The sequence below is a fragment of the Quercus suber genome, unplaced genomic scaffold, assembly GCF_002906115.3.
Source record: "Quercus suber isolate HL8 unplaced genomic scaffold, Cork oak 2.0 scaffold_41, whole genome shotgun sequence".
Classification (NCBI taxonomy): domain Eukaryota; kingdom Viridiplantae; phylum Streptophyta; class Magnoliopsida; order Fagales; family Fagaceae; genus Quercus; species Quercus suber.
The window spans coordinates 727,037-743,390 of NW_027069506.1; the positions used below are offsets into that span (position 1 = coordinate 727,037).

The 16,354-nt window shown below is 31.1% G+C and overlaps 1 long non-coding RNA gene across 1 annotated transcript; it reads right to left on the reverse strand.

Moving 5' to 3' along the window:
• Positions 1–12,212: 12,212 nt before the first annotated feature.
• On the reverse strand, positions 12,213–15,849 carry LOC136066611 (uncharacterized). The gene is made up of 2 exons (XR_010628132.1): positions 15,587–15,849; positions 12,213–15,436 (listed from the first exon to the last, which is right to left on the reverse strand). It is a non-coding gene; the product is annotated as an uncharacterized LOC136066611 (long non-coding RNA).
• Positions 15,850–16,354: the final 505 nt, after the last annotated feature.

Sequence of the window (16,354 nt, forward strand, 5' to 3'; positions counted from 1 at the left end):
GCTTGACGTGACATGTATTCAAGCAAACTCATGGATGAGGAACAAGTGAACGATGGAGATGAAAAGGAGGGTGGCTATATAAAGGGAGAGGAAGAACAAAAGAGGGGGACGAGACTGTAACCCTAAGACCTTTGTTCATCAGATAAACAATAAAATAGCTCTTCGGATTTTCTGGAGTTACGTGTAATTTCATGTTTGTTTATGTTTAAAAGCTGTGATTCGTTGTTGTCAATCCAATACTTATCCTAGCTCTTTCACCCATACTCTACAAATTTATTGTTTTAGGCTTGGGCCACAAATCTTAACCCTACACTACCAAACACTGGAAAATATGAAAAACTGTCTTTATATAAGGTTTTCTATCGAAACAAACAAAAATAAAAACTAAAACCAATGGATAGGAATGAAAGAAAGTTGAAACCAAATAAAATCATCTATCCCACTATTTAGTGTTTTATTTTATATTCCATAAATTATAATATGTTGATTTTTATCAAAAAAGAAAAGAAAAAGAAAGATTATAATTACAGCCATAACAAAATCTCACAATATTTTACATATTTTTATAGCAAGTTGAGGTATCAGTCCATTATAAAATAAAATAAAATTATACCTTGACCCACCACAACTCAAACTAGAGAATGTTTAGGGGTATAACTTTTGTGCTACAACTCTAATGTGATCAACTTTTGAGTTAGATAGAAAAAGGTAGTAGATTCATATGAAAGTGATTGTTTACTACTCAGAATTAACACATTCAGAAAGTTGTGGCAAATTGTGTGGTCATAGAAGAACGGCCCAAAACATGGGTGTTGTGAAAATATTCTAAGATATTTTTATACTCATACACTTTCACTAATATGCCGATGATTTTTTTTTTAATATTTAATTTTGGTTACTTTATAAGAAAACGAAGGATATTCTTGATTGATAGAGCATGTGAAATTGATTATTCAGCATTCACAGTTGTTGAGTTTAGTAAATTGTGATAAAAGTTGTGGTGAATGATATGACTCTAAAAGAATTGCTCAAAATATGGAGGTTGACTGTTGTGGAAATGTTGTAAGATTTTATTATACCCGTAAATTATCTCTTATACACCATATGATTAATTTTTATTTTTCATTTTAAATTTTGGTTACTTTACAGGAAAAAGAAAGATAATCTCAATTGATAGAACACCTAAAAATGATTGTCTAGCACTCATAGTTGGCGACTTCAGCAAATTGCGGTAAAAGTTGTTGCAAATGACATGGTTCTCAAAGAACAGTTGAATATATGAATGTTGACTATTGAGGAAATGTTGTAAAATTTTGTTATACCTGTAAATTATCTCTACCATGTCACATGATTAATCTTATTTTTTTCATCTTTCAATTTGGTTACTTTATAAGAAAAAGAAGGATAATCTCAATTGATAAAAACATCTTAAAATAATTGTCCAGCACCCATAATTAACGACTTCAGCAAATTTTGGTAAAAGTTGTTGCAAAGCGAATGATATGGTTCTAGAAGAACAACTCAAAATATGAGTGTTGACTATTGTGGAAATGCTTTTAAATTTTATTATACTTGTAAATTATCTCTAATATGCAGTATAATTAATTTATTTTTTTTTTTTTAAAATTTGGTCACTTTATAATAAAAGGAAGGATAATCTCCATTGATAGAGCATAAATGAAACACTCAGTATGAAAGATGAGATTTTTACTAGACCTATTAATATACTATCATAAGGCATCTTAGGCATACAAGTTGTGCTAAACAGATAATATTATATTAATAGTAAAAAATTGGTATTTATTTTAGAATATGAACTAGAATCAAGGCCAGATATGGGAAAAATGGCAATATAATAATCACTAGTCTTTTAACCCAATAAAGTCAAACAATAAAAGAAGGGTACAAGTACAACATATATTATATATAGCATGTAGAGAGAGAGAGAGAGAGAGAGAGAGAGATAGAGCTCTGTTTCTCTTTCTTTTTTTTTTCTTTTTTCTTTTTTTGGTTGCTCTGTTTTAACCTTTTAGAATGAATTGCATATTGCTTTTCCGCTAATCATATTTGAGATATTGCATCAATGACCCCACAATCCCAACGGCTCAAAACCAACGTCTCTCTCTTTCACCAAACTCTTTCACTGTTTTATTAAAGACACCTACTCAACTCTGTTTTCGTCCTCTGCAATACATATAATATGTATGAAACTTCCTCAGTCTCACACTTTTTTAGCTTCTCTTTCTCTCGCTCTCTCTCTCCCTGTGTAACTAGAACTTAGCCATACTCTATTTTTAGCTATAACCCTCTTGTTCTTTCACCACAAAAAGACTAAAATCCTCTTTTGGACCAAACCAATTCCAACCTCTTTCTCTTTCTCTTAGTGGGGTTGTTGTTTTTTTTTTTTTTTTTTTCTATTTTTNCTCTTTCATTTCTCCCTCCTCTACATTTTTTAAAAATTATTTTTATTTTAAAAGCCTAAATATTCTTCTAGAACCATGGAATTGCAATACCTGAATTCACTTGAGGATGTTATAACTACTTTCTTCTTTTTATTTTTTAAATCATCTGTTCACTTTTTATATTCTACTTTATACCCTACTGATTATCATATGCTATGTTCTTAATTTTTTTTTCATTTTAAATTTTTGTATTTTATAAAAAAAATCAAAATAATATATAATAAACTGTAATTGGTAGAACATATAAGTGGAATGCAAAAAGTGAGACAGAGAATTTGTATTCATTCCATTGGTTCTTTTGCTTACAACAATAATTTTAACTAAATGACATTTTTATTAACCTCTTCTTTCCAAACAAACCGTGCTCTGTGTATTTCGATGAAAAATCTTGTGTAAAGATAGTTTTTCATATTTTCCAATGTTTGGTAACATTAGAAAAGATGAGTCAGAGGAAAACTATTTTATAGTTTATTTTTAAAGATTGTTTTCTACTAATTTCTTTTTTGGAAAACAACTCCATCTCATAGAAAGCTAAATAAGGAAAGTTAGAAGATTATTTTTTAACTCATTTAAGGTTTCTACCAAATATAGGAAAATTAGATACTTTTATAGAAAATACTTTTTGAAAAATGACTCGTTTTCTAAAAACGTTATTGCTAAAACAAATAGAAGTGACCCTTCTATGTACTAATTGAGTTGAGACCATCACATGATAAACCTAACCTAAAGAATGAGTATACAAAAAAAAAAAAAAAAAAAAAAAAAAAAAAAAAAACGCTCTATTTGCTTTGACAATAATGTTTTCTAAAAAATAAGTTATTTTTAAGAAAGTATTTTCTATAAAACTATCTCATTTTCCTATGTTTGGTAATAACCCTAAATGAGTTGAAAAACAATTTCTTAACTTTCCTTATTTAGCTTACTATGAAAGAGAGTTGCTTTCCAAAAAAAATTATTTTTTTTTTTTTTTTTTTTTTTTTTTTTTTATAAATTTTTTAAGTCAAGCTCAAAAATTTTTATTCATGACTTGTTCAAATCAAAATCCTAAATTTTCATTTTTGAGAGAAATACGGCCTAACTGACCATAAAATTAAAAAAAAAAAAAAATGCTAAAGACTCTAAACTATAATAAACCTCTTGACATATTTAAGCAAATTGGATTGACATATTTAAGCAAATTGGATTGGCTTGGCCAACTCTTGACTACCATTATTTATTCTCTTACTAAATTAGGAGAGATAATTTTAGATTCAGCACATATAATGACTGCTGTGTTGAATATAATAAATAACAATACCAAGGCTGCGTTTGGAACAGAGCAAAGGCTGGGAAAAAGGTTTTGAATTTTCTTTTATATATATATATATATAGTTATATACACACATACACATATTATGTAATATAAATTTATTTATTTTAGTTCAAAAGTCATTGTAAATTACCACTAGATCAAGAAATAATGTTATTCAAATTCTTTGATCTTTTTTTTTTCTTTGGTTGATGAAACTAAATACTAAAATTCCCATTCAAATTCTTTGATCTTTTAGTTTTAGTTGTTTCAAAGTCATTTGCGGTCTAAGTCATTCTTTCACTAACCACATTTATTTCATTTTGACCAACTTTTTCTTTGTGTATATATATATATATATATTGTGTGTGTGTATTTCCTGAAATATAATGATGACAAACTATTTAATGAAACCCTCTAATATAAATGAAATTTAATAGTCACTTGTAATTATGAAAATGAATTTATTGATCACGTATTAAGTACTCTTCAATAAGTTTTTTTTTTTTTTTGAATTAATAATTTCCACTCAAAATTCATAAATCCAGTGGTGGCTCATAAATTTGTTTAGATGATGAATTTTGTGATCTACGTGATTCTTTTGTCCATAGTATGTGCTAACAAAAGAATAAAAGATGAGAAGTATTACGTTTACAACATTTTCACAACATTTTTATATCAAATTTTAGGCGATAAGTTATTATTAGTTTTAATTTAAATCCATTACTGAAAGTATTTTTTTGTCCATTAGTAATAGCTAATAACAATCCACAACTTAGAATTTGCTGTAAAAATGTTGTGAATATAGTATTTCTCATAAAAAATAACTTATAAATTCATTTGGCATATTGTGTTGTGTCTTAATACAATGAACATACTAATTATTGTTGCAAAGATTAAATCTTAGAAACCATCTTTTGTTTCTAAATACAATAAACAAACATATTAATTATTGTTGTTAAGTGAATAACAAGCAAAATCTAAATACAATAAAATTTTACTTACTGTTTATTTCAAATTTGTTGAGATCTAACTAAGCATTTTATGAGGATTAAGATGAACAAATTTCTACTTTTGTTCTTAGTTTTTATTTTTATTTTTTTAAAGACCAAGATATTGCTAAGAGATCATATTCAAACTTATTTTAGCTGTACTTCAAAAAAAATTTGGTCTAAGGTGTTCAAATTTTTATTTTAAGAAAAGATAAATATTTTTTTAAAAAAATTATATATAATTTTATTTTTTATTAGCTCAAGAGATTCGTTTGAATCCCTAGACTGTACCTAGAGATCCCTGCATAAATCCCATATGTCTCAAATTGTTTTCCAAAATTCCATAGGGTGGTCGAGTAATATCTTTACTTATTATTTTTTAAAAATTTCACTAGTCTTATAAAAGTTGATGTCCTGATGATGTTGAAAAAAAAAGGGGGCAATGTATGATGTACTCACCGGTTAATATTATGTGTGAGTTTGGGTACAATGTTTTTCCCTTAACGTTTGCGTCTATGCAGTTTTTAGTAGGTTCTGTGCACTGTTATTCACGGGACCTACAAGTACTTTTTTCAACAAAAAAAATTTTAAAACTGGGTCCCACTGCACTATTAACACATTTAAAAATTATTTTGTTAAAATATTTTTAATTTTCAGTTTTCAGTAATAAGCGGTATTCAAATAGACATATATATGTCGAAATATATATATATATATATATATAAACCAAACTAATTCTATTTCTACCAATAATTTACTAATTTATCCGCCTGATGAGCCTTTAATTGGTGTTTTGATAAAACTAAGCTGATATCATAGTTCACATCATCAATGAAACTCCTAAGAATAGTTAAATATTCTAACTAATCTCTCTCTTTCCCCTTGTGTGATATGTGTATGCACGTTAGAGATAATAGGTTGGAAAAACAAAAGAGATAATAGGTTGGAACTTTGAACTTTAAAGTTTGATTGTATGACTTTTATTTCATCATTTTTATTGCTTACCATCGTAAAGGAATTCGGCCAAAAAATATCATTATCAAGTAGTGTCAGCTCCAGTATTTCTTTTCAGGGGCTCATTAAAAAAATTTTAATTTAATAAAATTTAATTAAAAAAAACCTAAATATATTTAATAAAAAAAGAACTTGAATATATCAAGTTATTGACAAAAAAAGAAAAAAAAAATCACACAAATACATGACATTTTACGATTTCCGTTTATAAGTTTTCATATTTTAATATCATTAATTATGAGTTTTTATTATTTATTGTCAAAAACAAAAACAACTGGATGAAGAAAACACCAGGAAATCATAACATCATTATGAGTTTTCATATTTGCTTTTTTCCTCTTCTTCGTCCAGTTTTCATTATCCATTATCAATCACTACAAAATAATTGGCCTATGGCCGCGGTTTCAAAACGCGGCTACAGGTCACAAAAGAAGAAAAAGAAGAAGAAGAAGAAGAAGAAGAGCAACTGGACGAAGCTGCCCAGCAAATCAAAAGAAGAAAATAATAATAATAATAATAGGCAACGTCCAAACCAGAAGAAAAAAAATAAAATAAAATAAAGAAGAAGGAATAGGCATAGTATAGTGTCTACGGACCGGACCAAAAAAAAGGCAACAGATTGGACAAGCCCAAGTGCACATGGGTATTTTCGTCATTTATCTATCAAATTCATCTCAGTTAGTTTTCTCTCCATTTTGAAGAAAAAATATTTTGGTGGGTTCAGAGAGAAAACACTTGGACCTCTTCAATTTTTTTCCTTTCCCTCTCTCCAACCAAACACCCACCAAAAAAGTTTTTCTTCTAATTTTTTTTCCAAAATTTTCAGTTGGTAAAATTTTTAATAGTTAAATAAAAGATTTGAGATTCAATTCCTGCCTACACTATTAACTAATTGATGTTGTCATTTAATTTCTGATGATAAAAGAGCACAATCTTAAAAAACAACCGTCATAAGTTGAAACTCTATTAAAAAATCATTACTTAAGGGTCTTAATTACATGTTTGCATGACCAATTTAAAAAATTTATAACCAAAATAAATATAAATTCTAACACATGATTGCATTAACCAAAAAAAACACAAATAATATTATCATTTCTAAGAATAATTAAATTAAATTCAGTTATATGTTTAAATTTAATTGAGAACCTAATTTTTACCCTAATATAAAAATTAAAATCTACAGCAGTAACCAATAAGGCCTGCATATATTTACTCTGAAAAGTAAAATATACAACTGGTTTTTTGTCTACCCGTGGAACCATTATCGAGCAGTGGGGCATCTTTTGAGTTTTTTCAAGCGAAACCACATTGAAATCGTTATTATATTTGCAATTTGTCACTAAAATCTCTCACTAACAGTCATATGTTCACATGCATATGGTCATTTGTAAAACTCGATTATGGTTTTTGGCTTTTTAATCTTCACGCGGAACCAATATCAATTATCGAGCTGGGGACTGCTTATTAAATTTGTAAAATTTAACCAAATCTCTCACAAACAGCCATTCAACTCAATACACCTTTGATTGTGGAACTAACACTCACAGGTGTTGCGTGGATTCGTGAGCATTGCGCATGCATATATTCATTTGTGAAACTCAAATATAGTTGTTTATTCTTCACGTGAAACCATTATCGAGAAGTGAAGCCTTTACAAAACTCTTTCATAGCGACTTTGATCTTCTTTCTACCACATTTCATCCTTTCCTTTCAGCTCTATTGTCTCTCTTCTGAGTTTTCTTTCTTTCATCCAACAAGAACAAATGGCCGATGCAATCCTGTATGGCGTTGTACAGAAGATCATTGAAAGCTTGGGCTCCTCCACTCTCAAACAGATTGGATCAATCTGGGGTGTCAAAGATGATCTCGAAAAAATGAACAACACTGTTCTCACTATTCAAGCTGTATTGAAGATGCAGAGGAGCAGCAGGTCCAGAACCACCAAGACAAGCAGTGGCTCATGAAGCTCAGAGAATTAGTTTTTGATGCCGATGACTTGCTGACGACTTCTCCACTCAGGTGTTTCGGCGTAAGGTGATGGGTGGTGATAATACGGCAAAGACGGTACGCATTTTCTTTTCAAGTTCAAACCAAATAGTTTTTTGTCTTAAGATGGCTTGCAATATAAAAACCATGAGGGAGAGACTTAATGATATAGCAGATAATAGGAACAATTTCCAGTTGATACAGCGTCCTTTAGAGACACGGGCTGTGACTAGGGAGAGGGAAACAAAGGTTGTGATGGGGGAGAGGGAAACTCACTCATTTGTACGTAAAGAATAAGTTATTGGGAGAGAGGAGGATAAAGAGGAAGATCATAGGTCTATTTCAAGACTTTGATGTGAAAAAGAATGTTTCCTTTATATCCATAGTGGGAATTGGAGGGCGAGGGAAGTCTACACTTGCTCAATATATATACAATTAAGAGATGGTCAATGCTCATTTTGAATTGAAAATGTGGGTGTGTGTCTCTGATGTCTTTGATGTGAAAACCATTGTTGAAAATATGATTACATCTGCAACTAAAAAAAACACCCGAAAGGTAATGGAACAATTGAAAGATGAACTTCTCAAAATTCTCAATCAAAAGATATATTTACTCGTGTTGGATGATGTGTGGATTGATAACAAAGCAACATGGGATAAATTGAAAACACTTTTGTGGATGGAAAAAGGGGAAGTAAGGTGATGATTACTACATGGACCAAATTGCTTGCAGATATTACTAGCCCAATCTCACAATATTTTCTAAGAGGCCTGTCAGATGATCAATCTTGGGCTTTGTTGAAGCAAATGGCATTTGAAGAAGCAAAAGAGACCATCAATAGCTACTTTGAAGTAATTGGAATGGACATAGTAAAAAAAGGTCAAGGAGTGCCTCTTGCTATAAAGATAATGGGAAGTGTCTTATACTTCAAAAAATCAGTAGATGATTGGTTAAATATAAAGAATAATGAACTCACAAATGTAATTGAGCTAAAGAATGGTATTTTGCTAGTTCTAAAATTGAGTTATAATCATCTCTCATCACATCTAAAGTGTTGTTTTGCATACTATTCATTATTTCTCAAAGATTATTTGATTGATAAGTTGACATTAATACAATTATGGATGGCACAAGGGTTTATCCAATCACTAGATGAGAACTTACTACTAGTGGATGTTGCCGATGATTACTTCAAAGAGCTACTTTGGAGATCCTTTTTCCAAGAAGTAGAAGAAGATGAAGGGATGACTAGGAGGTTTAAGATGCATGATTTAATCCATGATCTTGCATAATCAATCTCAAAGAGTGAGTGTACCCTGGTTGATTCTAATGCAAACAATGTCAATGAAAAAGTTCGTCATCTCTCATTTCCATTTCACAATGTTTCATTCTTTAAGGAGAATTTAAGCAAGTTGGTTAAAACAAACAAGATACGAACATTTATATTGGCATACAATAGTAGGAACTATGATCAGAGAACATAATCAACTTTCAAAAAACTTATTTCTAGTTTTAGATACTTGCGTGCATTAGACCTACATGGTTTAAATATGAAGATGTTGCCAAATACCATAGATACTTTGATGCATCTAAAGTACCTTGACATTTCCTTTAATGATATTGAGGTTCTCCCTAGTTGTATTACTAAATTGGTGAATTTGCAAACATTAAAGCTTTCTCTATGTATAATGCTTAGGGAGTTACCGGTAGATATTCAAAAATTGGTCAGCCTCAAGCATCTTGACTTAGAAGATTGTGAGAATTTGACTCATATGCCATGTGGATTAGGGCAATTGACTTCTCTTCAAACATTAAACTTATTTGTTTGGAGTGAGGGTCCCGTAGGTTCTTCCAAGCATTGCGGTGGGCTAGCGGAATTAAACAAGCTAAATGACTTGAGAGGAAAATTAGAGATTAAAAATTTGGCATGGGTGAAAGATGCCACCCCAGAATTCAATGCTGCAAATTTGAAGGAGAAGCAACGTCTTAGTGAGTTGATATTAAGGTGGAATCCAAAGGGAGATGATAGTGTAGATGCTAGTGATGATGAAAATTCCATGGATAGCCTCTAACCACACGAAAGTTTAAAATCTTTGAGAGTAGACGGGTATATGGGTGTGAGAGTTTCAAGTTGGCTTTCATTCTTAACAAATCTCATTGGATTAAATATAGTCAATTGTAAGAAGTGCCAATATTTGCAACCGTTGTATCAACTCCCAACTCTCCGAAACGTAGGTATTAGGCATATGGATGGTCTGGAGTACATGACAGACGGGGATATGAATGATGAGATATCTGCTTCACTGGCATCACCATCAACATTTTTCCCATCCCTTGAGACACTCTGGCTCTCCGGTTGCCGAAATCTAAAGGTTGTGATACTTCACAAATTAAAAGCCTATCTTCAATCAACATATCAAAGGTTGTGATACTTGTATCTTTGGGATTTCCTCCTTGAAGTTACACTTTCCTTTACTGAACAGAATAACATTACCATGTAACTCCCTAACCTGAAGCTGCTTAGAAACTCTTAATCCAGTTCTCTTACATAAGTTCAATGCCCGAGATAAAATGAGACAGAGCAAGCCAGAGAATTTGTTGCCAAAATTTAAGAAAGAACTACAAGCAATATGCAAGTTTCATTTCTTGTGTATAAATATAAAACAATTTTCATGAATAAATTTTTTTAAAGTAAGCAGTACTATTCATAAATAGAAAATATTATCTTAACTGAAAAGGAAAGGTTTTCTTTTTCTTCTCAATAAAACTGATTATAATAAAGAAAAATATACTCTGTTTTGTTTTTTATTGTAACTAGTCGCTAACCCGTGTGATGCACGGGAAAATTACTAAAAATGAAATCTAATGAATGCAAGCAAAGTAGTTATGAAAAATACCATTTAAATTAAAAGACAAATATTAGTAAATGTCATTATCCTTAGCTGTTTGTGTTGTATCTAGAGTTTCATATCTAAGTTACTATAATACTACTTGCAGCCACCAAAGCTCACAACATAAGTATATAATATAAGGCTAAAACTTATATTATCTTCAAGCTTCCCTTAGCCTTACAGAGTCCCTAACAAAATTTCTTTTGTATTGAATTTGATTTCAGAGGACTTATTCAAAATTATTTGAATTAAACCTCACAAATTAGAAGAAAAAAAAAACATTACAACCTTGTAGCTAATTAATATACAAATAAACTACCAATTTAACATGATAAATTACTATCAGTAATTTAGAAAGCAAAAATTAACAAAATTAAAGTTGTTACCCACTTAACCTAAAACTTTTCATATTCTAAAGTTGTCAAACAACTATTGATATAAAATATTCTGTAATTACTTCAATACCGCAAGTTGTTCATGCTGTAAAAAATTTGAGAGAATAACATAGCAAGCATCTTAAATTCTTTCTTGCTTGGATCCTACAAAACAATATATATATATATATAGCGATGGAGACAGAAAATGCCTTTAAAGAGACAACCAGTTACGATAGTGTTGGAGACAAAGTAAAATATTAAAAAAAAAAAAAAAAAACTAAAGAAGCAAGCGGTTTGGCTAGCATACCAGCTAGTTAATTTATATCAAAAGACATAAAAATCTTACAATAAAATAGAATTCAAAAGTAAATTCACACGTGGTACAATCAGATAAATAAAAGGTTTGTCAAGATGATCAAGTTTGGCAAGGAAGAAGACGCAACAGCTACTGATGAGGTAATCTCTATCTTAAACTTGTGATAATGATGAAGATGCAACAACTACTAATTATGCAGATCTAGCTTAATCTTATTTTGATTCAACTACAACAAAAATGACGATAATTACCACAAAAAGATTATATAAAAAAACAGTCTTTTATGATATAGCTAAGAGTACAATAAAAGCTAATAGAAGGAATTTAAATTGATTTCAATGATGAAGGAGGGATTCACTTAAATGAGGAGACCATGAAAAAAGGAGAAGTATCGTGTTCTGAGTATAGTATTGAATTTTAAACTCTACAATTCAATTTGCTAAGGTATTTTAGTAGTTAGCAAATTAAATTTCTTTAGGCACGGATTACATCATTTAATTGAATTTCTGAAGGCATGATAGTACTAAAACTCTATCATTCAATTTTTTAACTACTAAAACTCTATCACATGGATATTACAAAAACACTATCACACGAATTACACAATATAAACCAATAATGTTATTGTCTCAAACATTTAAAAAAAAAACCCAAATCAATTTTAAACATAGAAATAAACAATCATCTATCAATACAAATACCCAGCCTAAATACATATAAACTCATATATGATCCCAAGGGCGGAGCCAGCTAAATACATATAAGCTCATATATGATCCCAGGGGCGGAGCCAGGGGGGGTCGAGGGGGGGCACCTGCCCCCCCTGGCCCGCCAAAAAAAAATTAGGCACTTAAGAGATATCCTAATTTTGCCTTGTGATGGTTTCATTTTTTTTTTTTTTTTTGTTTTCTTCAGTCCTAAACGTATAGGGTACATGAAGAGAACTTGATCTAAACTCCAGGAATGAGACCAACACTCTTGTGACTACTGGGTATTAAAATTATCCTAAAGTTACACATGTCTTTTTTTTTTTTTTTTCCTTTAGTGCAACATGTCTTAGTCTCTCAGGGTATTAATCTCGGTTAGCAAGTAGGCTATGATATACTTTTCTATAGTATACTCTATTTTTTAAGAAGTAATAGTATTATTTTATTTTAAATTATGTAGGTCTTATTACATTAAAATATCACTAAAATATATGTGTATTGTTCTTTTTTATATCAAGTAATATACATATACATGTCCTAATGAATGTTCATAGTGTATATAAATTTTGCCCCTCCTGAAGTCAAATCTTAGCTCCGCCACTGTTAATGATCCACAATACAAAAGAGGTAGTAACAAAATTAAAAAAGAAAAAAAAATCAATAAAAAAGAAAAAACACTTTTAATCTAACCCTTACATTGAACTATTATGTAGGCAACTACAAGAATAGAGGTCAAGAGCAACTGAGATTTAGAGGTGCCTAAACTGAATCATCCAGCTTTTTAGTATTAATATAGTGTGAGGAGAGGAAGAGATGAAGGAGTTAGAAAGCCAAAGTCTAGTGTTAGGAAGCTGAAGGGTTGCCGTTTGAGATTGTAACCATTGAACACAAAGGGTTGCTATTTAAAATTGTAACCGTGGAACACAAAGGGTTGCCATCTAAAATTGTAATTGTGGAATACAAAGGGTTGTCATCTAGAATTGTAACCGTGGAAGACAAAGGGTTGGGAATTATTTTATTTTTATTAGTATTTTTAAATTTAAGAAAACTTATTTTAAATTGTAAGACAAATTCAGGAAAAAGAATTGTAATGACATGGCAGCTGATGTGGCTTAACCTGAGCGTAGCAACATTAAATGCTGCGCTTCAGCTTTTAGTAATATATAGATGATGTGGAACCTCACCAAGGTAGGGCCCTTTGGACCCATCCTTAGGGAGTAAACCACGGATAAACAACTCCACCCACCAGAACCGTGTGTCAAGTAATGCAGGGAAACTAGGATGCTTGGGTCTAGAACTCATCCCATGTCAAGTAATGCAGGGAAACTAGGATGCTTGGGTCTAGAACTCATCCCAAGCCTCCAAGCACTAAACTGCACCCTTACGGGTACAAGTAAAACATACTCTGTAGCAAGGATGAGCAACCTGAATACTTATCATGCAAAAGTACAATCTCTTTTTAGTTTTGACAAGTGTTTTGTTTTTAAGTTATACTCTAACCCTCACCTTGACAACAGACACATATCCAACATGACAAGACAAAGGACATGGCTAAATTCAGAATTAAGTTAGATTTTTTAAGATGAATTTTTGTCATATATGTGCCCAGAGGCATATGTGAATTTAAGGTTTCAACTGCACTAGTTTGGATTAGTTGTCTTTCATAAAACTTTATGATGTAATTATACATGCACTTTGATATCTCACGTTTTAAGAGTACAGTTACTAGCTTTATAACTTTTTACTATCTCTTCCACTCTTTATGTTGGGCCAACACTTGCTTATCCATATCTGAGTGCCATCATCCTGTGGTGATCACTCAGAAACAAAGGGAATTTGAGGACATAGATATACCTCCTCCTGCTCTGTGGTGGCATACCCAGCATTCTGTACCATAATCATTTCCTTTGATTTATTTAATATATGACAAAAATAACATGTTACAGCGGGCAGTGGCCATCTTCATGAATGTAGCAAATCCTAGATAAATGGGAGAGGATTGACAACATGAATCAAGGTAATAATCACTTGTTTTAGACTTTCTCGTTACTCCTCCATTAACTCCTCACAAACATGGAAAAGTTATCAGTCAGTAACACAGCCTTTTCTTTAAGTATACACAATACAGCATTCCTTCTTTTATGCATCATATCTTGTCAGTATTGATCATCTGGAATCTCTCCTCAGATACCATCCACGTCCAACTAGATGCTTTCAGTTATTTAATAAAGTTGTCCTCCAACTTCTCAACTTGTCACACAAGGCCACCAACTAGATGCTTTCAGTTATTTAATAAAGTTGTCCTCCAACTTCTCAACTTGTCACACAAGGCCAGAAGGAACATGTCATTACCATACACTCTCAGTTCAAAATCAGTATCATCAAACTATAAAGTTTTTATCCAGTTTATGTTTCTGGAAACTTCAATAAGTCTGCAATTTATTCCAGTAAAAAGTTTATGTCGATATCACACGCAAGCAATCAATTTTCAACCTCACAATAAGTACCCCATCCCCCTGGTAAGTCAAAGTTTCTTCAGCCTTGAATTATGAGGTTACTCCCTTAGATTCCAAAAACTCAGTCTAAACTCTTTCCATAAATCATTAATATTATTCCAGATGGCATCGTCATGTTCATCCAAGTATAAATTTCCATTGATGAAGAAAAAAAAATTTAGATGTGCCCTAATTTTATACTGAACAATTTAGTAAGTCTCATTGTTTGTAAGGGTCTAAACTACTCTACTTTACCGTGTCTATACATCACATATTTACCTCCCAAATAAAGAACATGCCTCAAAGTATGCCAACCATTCCCACTAATCAAAATGTTTCTAAACCACCAAAATTGAAACTTGCACCATCAATGTGATGACACCACAAGCATCAAACCAATAAAAAAAAGTGCAAGATTTTAGTTAAAGCACACCGAACAAAAACTTGGGAAATCAAACACATCATTTGAGACACAAGACATTCTTAGCATAGGCCATCAAACATAAGCACAGATAGAACTTTTCTAAGACAAAGACCCTATATACCATCACCAAAAAATTTTCAATACACCACGAGCAATGCTCTCTCATCTCACATGAACGCTGGGTCTCACAATGAATTTAACATACATTTAAAAAAAAAAAAATCAAATTTTTAGTATATAGATGTAACAAATCAAATATTTAGACATGCCATCTTTAAAAAGTCAAATTTTTAGACACACCACCCTCACAAAATCAAAAATTTAGTGTGTACATGTAAAAAAATAGAATACATACCCTTGTGGACTTTGGAGTTGGTTCTTGGGCAGTAGCTACAGAAGAAGAACGAGAAGCGCTGGGTATTGGGCCTTTAATAGGGAAGTAATGGTTCTTCTCCTTATCATAATAAAACCCAGGAAGATCTGCCATACATGTATTACACTCGCCATCATAAACTAAAAAAAACGAAACCCAGAATCTAAAACAACCCAGAAAAAAAGGAAGCAGAATAATTGAAATTATATATGTAAGCCCAACAAAGTAAAAGGAAATTGAAAAAGAAGGAAGAGTACGTTGTGGCATGGCTTCAGAGAAACTAGGTGTCTGTACTGTATTGTATTGTTGTTTTAGGTTAAGAACGGTAAAGAGCGGTGGAGGCGTGTGAAGAGAAAAACGGTCAAAACCTGCGTGTGCTGCTGAGGCGGTGGACCAAAACTAAACAAATGGATTAATTGAAGGTACTCTCATTCTCAATTCTTCTTATTAAGGGTATCATCAAATCCACCACCCTTACGAAATTGGGCCAACCCAGCCTAACCTTTTGGACCAGGTTAAGTTTGGGTTGATTATTTTTTCAACTCATTTCATTAAAACCAACCTAGCATGTATATAACTTTTTTTTTTTTATTACTTTTATTTTAATATTTTAATATAATTAATTTTTTGGTATTTTGAGAAGTAGTTTTAATGAATCTGAAAATTTAGAATACAATTTAAGCATATCACAGGAAATGCAATATATTATTGAAAAAAAAAAGTTTAAATAATTGATAAAAATCTAATTTTTACAAGACATAAAATATGTATATATAATCCACCAACCTATACGTGCTAGATTAGGTTGTTTCTACAGAAGTGATGGACTGGATTGGGATTTCTCAAACCAATATTGTCAAATTGAGTTGAAAAAACTTTCCCACTCTACTCATGTATACTTGTACTTCTTATTAGCAGCTTGAAGTTAGCTCTATTTGGGTTGGGGTTTTTTGTTTTTTGTTTTTTTTTTTTTTACCAATTATACGTTTTCAATTTTATCCCAAAAAAAAAAAAATACACGGTTT